Source organism: Molossus molossus, unplaced genomic scaffold (assembly GCF_014108415.1).
Source record: "Molossus molossus isolate mMolMol1 unplaced genomic scaffold, mMolMol1.p scaffold_m16_p_1, whole genome shotgun sequence".
Classification (NCBI taxonomy): domain Eukaryota; kingdom Metazoa; phylum Chordata; class Mammalia; order Chiroptera; family Molossidae; genus Molossus; species Molossus molossus.
This window is the reverse complement of record NW_023425344.1, coordinates 205,431,116-205,443,690: the sequence shown is the minus strand read 5'-3', so window position 1 is coordinate 205,443,690 and position 12,575 is coordinate 205,431,116. Positions and strand designations below refer to the sequence as shown.

At 54.7% G+C, this 12,575-nt stretch overlaps 1 protein-coding gene across 3 annotated transcripts in view; it reads right to left on the bottom strand.

The window, feature by feature from the left end:
- Positions 1 to 12,575, bottom strand: part of CORO2B (coronin 2B) — a 127,233-nt gene that overhangs the window by 100,342 nt on the left and 14,316 nt on the right. The window contains exon 1 of one of the 3 annotated variants that reach the window (XM_036244677.1): positions 2,067 to 2,085. The exons of the other annotated variants lie outside the window; for them this stretch is intronic. The gene's annotated coding sequence lies outside the window, so the exon portion shown is untranslated. Of the gene's footprint in view, positions 1 to 2,066; positions 2,086 to 12,575 lie in introns of those variants that run through there. 3 annotated transcript variants of the gene reach the window in all.

The following is a 12,575-nucleotide window of genomic DNA, read 5'->3' as shown; positions in this document are numbered from 1 at the left end:
ATATCTGTCTCTAGCCTGGTGAGCCAGGGAGAACCCCAGGAGGGGGGGGTGGGATGACGGGGACAGCCCCTGCGGTGGTGCCCTTGCTGCGGCTCTGAATTAATCCGCGTTGACAGAGGACACACCGAGCACCCACAGAGTCCCTGCTCCGTGCCAGCAGCTCCAGGGGATGCCAGGAGTGTCTTCCATGCCCACCCCTCTGTGCTTAAGAAACCTAGTCTACTGGAGCCAGACTGGAGGCTGACCAGAGCTACTGGGGAAAATGTCACTCCATGTTCAGTTCTGCTCCAGACTTTTCTGTGTCTGTCCCAGTTTCAAATATTCTGCCACACTGTACCCATGAGCTATCAAAACATCCCTGCCGCCTTGGCTGGTGTGGCTCAGTGGTTAGAGTGTTGGCTCGAGGACTGCAGGGCCGAGGGTTTGATTCCTGGTCAAGGGGTCAAGGGCACATACCTGGGCTGCAGGTTCAATCCCTAGCCCTGGTTGGGGCGTGTGCAAGAAGCAACCAATCGATGGGTCTCTCACATGGATGTAGCTCTCTCTCTCTCCACCTCCCTCCCTTCCTCCCACTCTCTCTAAAAAAATCAATGGAAAAAATATCCTCAGGCTAGGATTAACAAAAAAACTTAAAAAAAAGAAAATCCCAGTCATGTCACTGTTTCTATATCCAATCTGCATTTTCCACATGGCCTCTTCCACCTAAAATCAGTGCAAAAATCCTGCAGACAGTGCCCCAGAATTTGGGGTATGGAAAGTGTTTACTTTACGAAAAGCGACTAATGAACAACTGTTCTGTTCGGTTCAACAGAACGGACCCTTGCAGCCTGCTATCGATTCATGGAGTCCCGGCGCTGGAAGGGCCTCATCCGCGCTGCTGAGTCCAGAGGCCAAGGCCTCATGCTTGCTGGCTGGACAGCAGCTGGTGCAGGTGACCACTCCCTCCCCTTGAGCTTCCCTTGGCCACACCTTCTCTGAAGGCTTTTCTCCTTCTGTCTCAGCCATAGAGAGCTTCTGGTCACACCCAGCCACCCCTCTCTTTAACGCCCACCCCCTCGGGCCAACCTCCCCTCAGATTCTGATTGACTTGCCTGGAGGGACCCTAATGGTATCTGTGGATGAGGCCCACTGGTCATCGTACTCACATATCTAAACACCATCTACAAGCTGATGGCTGACATTTCTACCCCCAGCCTAGTCTCTCTCCTTAGTTCATATCTGTTCATTTGGATTCTCCCAGACATCTCTAACCTCACCTGTCAGGAACTAACTACTGATCTTCTCCCCACTCCAATCAGCTCCTCCTCTGCCTCCATGACTCCCAGCAAATGGGACTTTCGCCCACCCAGCTGCACATCCCACAAACCTGAGATATCAGTGAACCCCCTTTCTCCTGGGCCCACCTCTAGGTCCTGTCAAGTCTCCCTGTACTGTTCAGTCTAAGAGTATCTGTGTTTTCCAAAGCACTTGTACACAGTTATAATCATGGTGTGCCTACAACTTTGTAAACCTCCTTGTACATTAGCATGAACATTTCACCACGCTGCAATAGCATTTCAGTCTTGTGAGTTTTAACGGCTGCAGAATGTTCCCTTGGATGAATGCTGCCTAACTTACTTAGCCAGTCCCATGTTGTGAGGCCTTTACGTTGCTTCCACATCTCACGTCTGTAAATAAAGCTGTGGCGAGCGTCTGCATGCATAGAGCCTTCCCTGCCTTTAGGTTATTTCCTTTGGACACCTTCCCAGGAGTGGGATTACGAGGTCACAGGATATGGACATTTTTATAGCTTGTGATGCATGGTGCCAAATTGCTCTCCCAAAGGGTGATATTCCTTTACTTTTACGTGCTTTTGATCATGGCTCATACAGTGTTGGAATATGCCACCTATGATTCCTGAGACAGTCCTGGACCCCTGGGAGATCAGAGTTTTTTTCCTTTTTTTTTAAAGACTTTTTAAAATTGTGCTTAATTTTCTCCTAATTATCAACGTAATAAATGCACAATATAGAAAGCCAAACATGGAACTGTGTAACCAAATAAGACAAAAGCAGCTATGATTCCACCTTTCCAGAGCTTCTCCGAAGACGTGATCTGTGGGTGCAGAGTGCTGGGAGGAGGAAGTCGCTGAACGTGAGGTCGCCGTCTGTAATTACAGCTCGTGCATGGCTAGGCCCTGGCCCTTCCACAAACGGTCCCTGGAAAGGTGTGCACATATGCTAGTTACACTGTCGAGACCAAATCCCACCCCTTCATCTCCACGTTTTTTTTAAAAAATGGCCTTTACACTCCTGGTGTGAAATCCCGCCGAGGACAGGCAAGGTATTCTCGAGGAAATCCTCGGTGAGAACCTGTCTTTGCCCTTCATTATTAGGGGTCTGCTCCAATCAGTCTGGACGGAATCCTTCAGATGTCAGCTTAGTCCCGTCACAGCGGGAAGATGGCTTAGGGGTGGGCAAGCTGGCCGGAGTGTCACACTGATCCCTCCACCTCAGAAGCTGACCCTGAAAGCGGCTGGGTACCGAAGAGGTCCCAAATGTTCTGAACCGTGTGCTGAGAGAAGGGAGCACCCAGGGCGGCGACACTGAGGAGCAGGCCCTGCAAGGAAGAGGGACAGCTCGGGTCTACTGAGGACTCACCCGAGCCTGGCTCCGTGCCGAGTGCTTTGCTCACAACGCCACTCGTACCACAAGGAGTTATCACAGTAACTGCTATTACTATCCCCAACCAGAAATGAGGAAACCGGGCTTTACAGCCTGTCCAGGACCTCACGCCTAGATGGCGGACCGGGCCAGAACTTTGGCCCGGCAGGCTGGCCGCACAGTGAGGGCCCTTGTTCTGAATGTCCGGGGTGTGCTGGTTCCATAGGAGCCTCCGAAGGAGACCGGCTGCCCTTCTGAATCCCACGACACAGGGCCCGTACCTCCAGGTTCGTCCACCCTGACCTCCCAACTCAGACCCAGGCCCCCACGTGTATCAGTGCGTTAGGGCTGCCGTAACAGTGTCAAAGCCCCGCTGGCTTAGACAGCTCACGGTTCTGGAGGCTGGACGTCTAAGATCAAGGTGCCGGCAGGATGGTTTCTGGGGAGGCCTCTCGTCTTGGCTTGCAGAAGGGACCACCCCCCCTCGGGGTGCTCACGGGCCTTTCCTCTGTGTAGCACACACTCCTGGGGTCTGTCCTCTTCTTATAAGGACATCGGTCCTAGGGGATTAGGAGCCTACCCTTATGACCTGGTTTAACCTTAATCACCTCCTTAAAGGCCCTGTCTCTAAATATAGTCACATTGGTGGTTAGGGCTTCAATATATGAATTTGGGGGAGACACAATTTAGTCCATAACACCACATCAACCGAACTCTGCTCTCAGAAATGCAGACTCATGACATCTTACAGATGACCTTGCACTGTCCCTGAAGCTCATCCTCCAAAAAGGCTCTTTTGTCACCATGCCTCGTATTAGCATTATTGACAAGCATGCTGTTTTTTTAATAGATTATCACTATTTGGAGGGAGGTTATAGGCCAACTTTCACCCTTCTGTGCATACCCTCCCATTCGTTCATTTGACTCATTCCTTCATTTGGGCAGCCACTCAGCCACCCGGCAACTAGCTTAGTAAGCACCTCCTAGAGGCAGGCACTGTGTGAGCCCTGGGACGCCAATGGTGCACACGGTACAGCGACAATTCTGCATCCTAACTCAGCCAGTCTTCCCCCTGCTCTCTCCACACAGTGCCCCCTAAGCCCAGGCCCCCTGACAGCTCTCACTTCCTATCCTAACAGACCCTGACAAAGCCTTAGTGAGAGGAGGCTCTTTAACACCTTCCTGCTCAGTGGAAGCAGATGGCGTTCATCCGACAGGGCAACTGTTTCTAGGAAAGGGATTGCAAAACCGTATGTCCCCTTCTGGGAAATAAAGGTGTGCCTGCAAGATTTACACAAGCAGTCTCTCCTTGCTCAGGACACAGGCGTACTTCCAGGAAACATCTCTATTTGAACACAGAAAGGAATCGCCTCTTGGCATTCTCAGGTTGCTTATCTTACTGAGCCCCCTTCATGAAACTCAAACCTACTATCCTTACCCCAGGGGGGAGCAATAAAAGGAGGAGAAACCCCATAGCGGGTAAAAACATGGGACCCCCACCAACCTGGGAACCGTGGCGATGAGCTGATCCCGCTTACCGTGGTACACGATAGGGTCAGATAAGAGTGAAAGACACACATTATAAAGAACAGTCAGGCCCTGGCCGGTTTGGCTCGGCGGTTAGAGCACCGGCCTGCGGTCTGGAGAGACCCGGGTTCGATTCCCGCTAAGGGCACGTACTTCGGTTGCAGTTTGTCCCCGGCCCTGGTTGGTCGTGCGGTGGCAGCCACTCGATGTGTCCCTTCACGTCGATGTTTCTCTCTCTCTATCTCTTCCTCTCTCTCCCTCCCACTCTATCTGTACAAAAAAATGAAAAAATGTCCTCGGGTGAGGATAAAAAAAAGAACAGTCAGAGCCCTTTCGGGGCTCACATCTCTCTTAGTGGCCGAAATATGTACACCAAGGTGAATGAAAACATCTAGGTTAAATGTGTGTCCAGGATCAGACTTAACTTGGGCCAAATATCCCAATCACTGCAATACCCTCCCTGCCTCTCACTTATTCCCTTCCACAGCACCGAGCGTGACTTAAATGAAAAACTGAGAATATTTTTATTTTTTAATCATAAAAAAAATACATGCCAAGGTGATCTTTTTAAAACATATCTCTGGTGTTTCTCCCCTGCATAATGCCAGTAAGCAGTACTCCCCCCGCCGTCGCAGGGTCAAGTCCATGTCCTCATAAACTGGACTATGATGGCCGTCCGTGGCCTGGGCCCGCCACAGCCCATCATGCTCCACTGCGCTCAACTTCTGTGTGTCCCTCCAAGCCTCTGCCTCTCCTCTGGGCCTTTGCACCTGCCGCTGTTCTCTCTATTTTGACCATTCTTCCCAGCTGTTCAACTTGGCTAAATCCTCCTCCTTCGGAACTGGGCTCAGGGCCACTTCCTCAGGTTGGCTGTCCGATTCCCTCTAGACTGTGTGAACTGCTCCCCCTCTGGGTGCCCACGTACCTCCCTCACCCTAGCACGTGCCACACTGTGCAGTAGCAGTTGCCCGGGCAGACTCTGTGCTCTGCAGTCCCACAGCGCCCTTGCCTGCAAGCTCCCTGCAGGCCGGAACGTCCGCCACATTCGTCCCTTCATCTCTGTGCACACAGGAGTGCTCAGGGACGCTGGCTGAGTAAGGCCTAGTGACAGGCAGCCCCTCAGCCTCTTGGGGCAGGCCTGTCCCGCAGCCCCGGAGGCCAAGGGCAGTGTCTCATCCATTTCTCCGTCCCTAGGACCCGGCGTGGGGCTGGGCACATGGCGGGCGCTCAAGGAGCGTTTGTGTATTAAGGGGAGGGGCTGTGGGGAAGCGGACAGGAAACTCAGCTTTCTGAATAGATTTTCAATCCCCACTTCGGCCTGTCAGCTGTTCACACACCCACACACCTACACACCACCCGTCCCCCTTGATGAAGACACAGAGCACCACAGGGAGTGCCACTGCCTGAAAGGCCAGCTGGGAGGTGTCCTGTCCTTTTTAATTAAAAGTCAGACAGGCAGCTTCCTCCCCACTCATTCCTGTCTCTCCAGGTCATTTCTGGGGCTGAGATCAGCAGGACAGCCAAGAGGGCGGCGCGGTGGGGGTGGAGAAATCGCTGGGTCTGCATCTCGCCCTACCAACCCTCCTCCCACACTGTACGGTCCGCCAGCCGAGGACCAGGTCAGGGCCCATGGCCAGGAGGCTGGGGGCTGGGGGCTGGGGCGGAGCTGTCCCCAGCCTACCGTTTTCACTCCGGGTCTTTTTTGCTTTGGCACTCCTTGCCCAAAGGCCCGGTTTTAGGGCGTCCTCTTCTTTCTCAGGTGGGGAAGGCACAGCACCCGCCTCCTGGCATGACCCGCATAGGCTGCAGGAGAGTCTCGGAAGGCCCTTGGGAGCCACATTAACAGAGAAGCTCCCGCCCTGGCCAGTTTGGTTCAGCATTTGGAGTGTCAGCCTGAGGACCAAAGAGTCTGGGGTTCGATTCCAGTCAAGGGCACGTACCCCGGTTTCTGTTCAGTCCCCAGCCCTGGTTGGGGTCATGCAGGAGGCAACAAATCAATGTCTTTCTCTCTCTCTCCCCATCCCACTCTGTATGAAAATAAATAGAAAAATATCCTCAGGTGAATTTAAAAAAAAAAAATGAGCCGCTCCCAGGCCTGGGACCTGGGGTGGGACAAAAGCACAGCTCGGTTAGCAAAGACCCCTTTCTCTTCTGGCTAAGCCCGGTGGAGGTCCAGAGAGGAAGGCAGGGTCACCCAGGTTAGGAGCTTGTCGCCTGGTGCAAAGCGAGCCTGGATACTCAGCAAACCACTCTGGGCAGAGTGTGCTAGAAAATGCCCCTGGGGCACAAACCAACTCAGGGGTAAAATGGGGCCGAGAGAGAAACAGACACTCTAGGAAGACTTCCTGAATGAGGTGGCATTTGAGCCAGGCCTCCAAGGAGTGCAACTTCCACATTTTAAAGATTTATGGCACTTAAATCACTGGTTTTCGCACGCACGCACACGTGTGTGTGTGTGTGTGTGTGTGTGTGTGTGTGTGTGTGTTAGGTGAAGGGCTGTTTAACTGTGAAGGGAAATGCTGGCCAGTGTAAGGCTGTTGGGATCATCTGTGAGTATCTTTTATCCCTGCAGTGCTGGGAGGAACTGAGGCTACACCACGAGGATCTCACTGGCTGCTGCACAGGCTGCCCCCATCCCCTCGCCCAGCCCAGGTCCCCTCTCGAGGGGCCTCCGCCAAGCATCAGGGACAGCGGCAGCAGTCCACATGGAGGGACAGGCAGGGGACCCCTGAGCCAGTCTCCAAGGATGAAGTTCATTAGGGCGCATCTTCTGTTGCCATGGAGACTCAGTCCACAGAGCCTGGCTAATAGTCCCTGAATTCACTCAGGCCTCGAGCACAATTAGACAAGATGAATTTTTGAGTTGGAGCTTAATGAGACCCGGACGTCCGGAAAGCATATGGCAGCCTCCCAGGGGAGGGCAGGGCCCCAGGAGAACACACTGCTGTCACAAGGTCACCAGGCTGCAGCCTGTCCTGGGCAGGAGGTCCGAGAGGCACTGGGGAGCTCTTTCCTTCCTTTGGAATTCTTCAAGGACAGCAGAGCCTCTTTGTGAGCCGCACTGGGGGGATGGGAGAAAGGGAGAATAAGCTCCCTGTGTAGGTCCCAGGCCCTTCGGCAACCTTTCGTCTGCGCCCTCTGATGGATTTACCAACAAAGGCATCTCACGTGGCCGAAGCTATGTGGCATGAGCAGAACAGACTCTTCTATCCATGCAAAAACACAAATATGTCATTCGGAAATCTCTACTGGAACACGCCACAAGATCCATGGCATCGCGTGCTCCGTCCCACACAGGGTATGGGCCTTCTCCTCCGGCTGGGGAGACAAGGTGTGGGCAGCTACAACCATCTCAACACAGCTGTGACATGGGAAGGACAGAGTGTGTCGTGAGGAGAGATCAGAGGAGACTCCATGGAGGAGGTGGCATTTTGGCGGGGCCTTGAAAACAGGGATCAAGAGACCTTTCTAGAAGAGAGAGAACAGAAAAGCACAAGTTTGAGGGCAGCAAGCAGACCAGTGTGGCTGGAGGGCAGGCTCTGGGCTGGGGCCAAGGAGGTAAATGGTGGGAAGCCAGGGAGGTGGGGGTGGGGGGTTGAATGCCTGGCTGTGTGGCCTGGCAGTGGGAAGCCAAAGAATACTGCCACTCGGGTGGGCAACGGGCTCCAGGAGTACAGGCTGGTAGGCCCCATCCCCAGTCCTCTAATCCAGGACAACCCCATTCCCAGCACAGACTCAGAGCATGGCCGCCCCTGTCCCCGTCCCCGCCAGCCTCCTTCAAGCAATGCCACTCCTGCAGAAGTTCTGGTCAGAGCAGAAACTCTCTCGGCAAGGCTCTGCACCAGCCCTGCAGGTTCTGACACAGATCCATTTGCAGCCTAGCCCCCCGGTGCCCAGCAGAGAGCAGAGGGAGGGGGACAGGTAGGTCTGCCGGAGACTGGAGAGAAGGAAACAAGGATTTGGACAGACAAGGCTGCTACCAAGGGACCGCGCAGGCCCGGCGGCTCTGGGGAGAAGCTCACCAGGCAGGCACCTGACTGTCTGGGGCGCTAAACCCTCTGGTTTTCTGAAGTCCAAGCTTTTTTAGAAAGCAGGCCCACTCTCCTGAAAAAATGAGATTTCTGTCCTTGGATCAGTTTTTTTTCCCCTAGGTTATTAGTAAAAATCACTGACCCTGCATGATAGAGGAGCTGAGATGGAAAAGCTTCCTGTTCTCTCTCTCTCTCTCTCTCTCTCTCTCCAGGAGCCCAGCTCATTCCCCAGGAGCAGAACACACCGATTCTAGCCAGCTGCCCCCTCTTCTCCGGCTGCCCCCTCTTCTCCGGCTGCCCCCCTCTTCAGCTGCCCCCCTTCTCTGGCTGCCCCCCTCTTCTCCGGCTGCCCCCTCTTCAGCTGCCCCCCTTCTCTGGCTGCCCTCCTCTTCTCCAGCTGCCCCCCTCTTCAGCTGCCCCTCTTCTCTGGCTGTCCCCCCTTCTCTGGCTGCCCCCCTCTTCTCCAGCTGCTCCCCTCTTCAGCTGCCCCTCTTCTCTGGCTGTCCCCCATTCTCTGGCTGCCCCCTCTTCTCCGGCTGCCCCCCCTTCTCAGGCTGCCCCCCTCTTCAGCTGCCCCTCTTCTCTAGCTGTCCTCCCTTCTCTGGCTGCCCCCCTCTTCTCTGGCTGCCCCCCTCTTCTCTGGCTGCCCCCCTCTTCTCTGGATGCTGTCTGCAGAGCCTGAGGCACTGAGCTTTGGCCTCTGCAGAATCTGATTTTCTAAAACTGAAAATGCTTGAAAAGAGACCATGTCTGTGGCACAAGGTGGAGGGGGGAGGGGCCGGATCTGGGAACAGTGACCAGAGGCACTTCTTCCTCGTGGGTTCTCCATCTCCGTCAACAGCAAGGCGAGGCCAGGAGCTCCACTGACTTCTTCATACACATCTCCGCTGACTCTAACCTCCAGGCCACCACCGACGTCCTGTTTCCTCCCCAGCCCTTGCTGCTTCCACCGAGCTGGCTTAGGCCTCCCGCCTGGACCACCACAATGGCCCCTAACTGGTCTGCTGCCCCCCGGCTGGCCAAGAGCAATGGGTCTAACTCCAGGTCCCCAGCACAGCCAGTGGCTTCTGCCGTGGTTCGCCTCCAGAAGTCCACTGAAGCCTCCGTGTCCACAGCCATGAGGGCTTTTATTCGCTGGGTGTTTTTGTTTGTTTGTTTGTTTGTTTGTTTGTTTGTTTGTTTGTTTTAATAGGAGGGAAACAGAAATTAGGGAGAAGCTATTGGCAATACTTTTGAGGGGCAAACAGCCAGGCAGTTAAAAACATGGGGTCCGAGTATATCAGGGATACGATAGCACCCTGGCTCTATCTCAGTTTAGTCATTGTGTGACCTTGGGCATGTTACTTAACTCCTCTGAGCCTCAGTTTTCTCATCCACAAAATGGCTATAACAGCAGCACCCTGTGCCTCACGGGCTGTTGAAAAGCTGATAAGATGTATGTATAACAGCACCATCCCTAGAACATGGTCAGCAGCTAAACAAACACAATCATTAGCATTGTGTTCCGGGTGAATGGGAATCCTACAGCCCCTCCTTCCTCGCTGCTCCGAACCCGAACCCGAGCCAGCCCAGAGCAGAGGTGCCCAGCTGCCGGTGCTGTCGCTTCCCCCTGTCACTTCTCCTTGACCCAGGAAGGCTGTGCCTCTTAATTGCTCTTTGGTTTTATTCAATTTGAAAGGAGCAGGGCACCAGCTCCCTGCAGGAAAAAATAAATATGCTTCTGCTCAAAATACTAATGAGGTTGGATGCAAGACGAGGCTGGCTGGCAGGGGAGGGCAGCCCCTGAGGACTTCCCTGAGCCCCGCGGCCCTGCAGGAGGACGTGGCCCAGTTTGGAGCATCCTCGAGAGTGCGGGTGGGAGATGAGGCTCTGGCTCTCTCCATAGGCCCAGGTCAGAGGTCAGTGGGTGGAGGGGCCCCACGGGGGGTGGGGGGATCCTGCTGTGGTCACGCCCCACGGACTAATGGATCCAGTTCTTCTCTGGAAAGCTCCAGGACCACCTGGCTGCTGTCTTCCTTTCCTCCCACCCAGTCATCAAAGCCTAAAGATTGCTCTTCCCGGTGCCCCTGAGCCCTGGCTAAGACCCTCGTCAGCTCAAAGTGGCTGATGAAGATCCCATTCCCGTTCTTTCTCTGCGCCTGCCCTTCCTCCCCTAGGCCACTCTCAGTCAGTCAGTCAGCAACCAGTGAGCAGGAAGCAAGTGCCAGCCGATGAGAGGCAGGACTCATTACGACCCAGATCCAGCTCCACCCTCCTGTCTAACCTCTCTGCTGGTGCTCCCCAGACAGGCCTTCGATGGCAGGTAGCCTCCTCTTCAAAGCCTGTGAGCCTGCTGCTCTCAGCCAGAAAGATCTTCCCAGATTCCGCCACACGTCTTCCTCGGTCCCCGCCGGCCCCACGCCCCTTCCGCAGCCGCCCCATCGAAGTGTCCCACTGCTGTGCCCCGGCATCCTGCTCACCACCAGCTGACACCCTACTAGTGACGTAGTTGTGTTCTGTCCTGTCTCCCCACCCTCCAGAGCCCGTCCCCTGAGGGCAGGGACTTTTCTGTTTTGTTCCGTGCTGTTGATGTGTCCCACCGCCTAGAACGGCGGCTAGCACAGGACGTGCTTGCCGAGTGTTTATCATCGTGGAGTCTAATGACTCAGTCATGTCTCTTTCCCACGCAGAGCCCTTCACTGACTCGCGCAGCACTAGGCCCAGCCTCGGCTTCACCTCCTGTCTGGCTACTCCCCACGCCTGCTCCCCACCTTCCCAGCCCCTGACCCTTCCAATGCAAACCTCCCTGGAAAACCTCCAAGCTCTGGAACACCCCAGGAGCGTGGCCGCACCCCACTCTTCCACCCTTCCCCAAATGCTACCTACCCTTCAAGTCAGACTCAAACCCCGCTCCTCAAGGAGGTCGTGTCCAGCCTGCCAGTGCCCCACGGCTCCAGGGCCTGGGTTCCACGTGGCTCTGATCACTGCATTGGCATCTGTGTCTGCCTCCCAGACAAAACTCAACTTCCTTAAAGGTCAGGGAATCTGTCCCCTCTGTGTCCCCTGGGCCAGCGCAGTGCCCAGCAGGGAGCAGGTGCCTAGGCGATGGTAGTTTGTATTAAGATGCAGATTGTTCTAATACTAATAACTGTTATTTTTTTTTTTTTTTCCTCACCCGAGGATATTTTTCCATTTTTTGTACTGATAGAGTGGGAGGGAGAGAGAGGAAGGGAGAGAGAGAGAGAGAAACATCGACATGAAGGGACACATCGAGTGGCTGCCACCCGCACGACCAACCAGGGCCGGGGACAAACTGCAACCGAAGTACGTGCCCTTAGCGGGAACCGAACCCGGGTCTCTCCGGACCGCAGGTCGACGCTCTAACCGCTGAGCCAAACTGGCCAGGGCCTAATAACTGTTATTAACTATTGCCCCTAACAAGGCCCACTATGGGAGACAGGAACAGTAAGCCAGCCAGGAGCTGGAACAGAGCCCCCACCCTGGGAGAAGGCCCTGAAGCTCTGTACCAAGTGTCGCACTGAGGGCAGGGGGCCCTGAGTGTGGACAGTGACGATGAGGCCGGTCACAAGGCTCAGGGCACAGAGCCACAGGCTTTCACATCTAAAGACAAGGCCGGTCCCATTGTCAGGGGCAAGCGCTGCTTTTCTCCTTGGTGCCTGCAACTCCCAGGGGATGTAAACCGGACACCGCATCCCCTTCCTGGGAGGAAATCCTGCCAGAATTCTCAGGGACATGGGGCAGCAGAGCTCAGCTGGAGGAGGAAGAAGGAAAGGGGCCCCATGCTGGGCCTGGGTTTAGGGAGTACTCCTTCTGGCCTGATCCCACAGGCCACAGATGAGACTGCCGACTGGGCTGGCCGCTAAGTCCTGCTGCCATTCAGTTCTCTGTCCTTGAACGCCGCGTAGCTGGGACTTCTGCATGAGACACTGCTCCCTACACCCCGTCCGCCCCTTCCCTGCCTCAGAGCAAAGCTGCTGTACCGCTCATCTGACTCTCTGAATACTATCCAGGGACACGCAGAACTGGATTGATACCTCCCTCTTTTCAGAGTTGGAAACAAAGACCCAGAGAGGTTAAACAACTTGCCCAAGGTCACACAGCATGTTAGAAAAAGAGGCTAGAATAGAAACTAGGCTGAAATTTCAGTTATTATTTGGAGTCACCAGGAAAGCATGTGCTGAAAGGCCTTCCTGGGACTAGCGGCAGGAGGTTGAGAGGTCTTTCTGTCCCCTCCAGAAAACCCACCCCCCTTCTTTCTGCAAGTACACAGGCTCTGTCTGGCTTCAAACTCAAAGAAATTCCATCTCTGCTCACTGGCTCTCAGACAGGGAAGCAGCCCGTTCCCTGTGGCTTCTTCCCCAGAGGATGTGCTCAA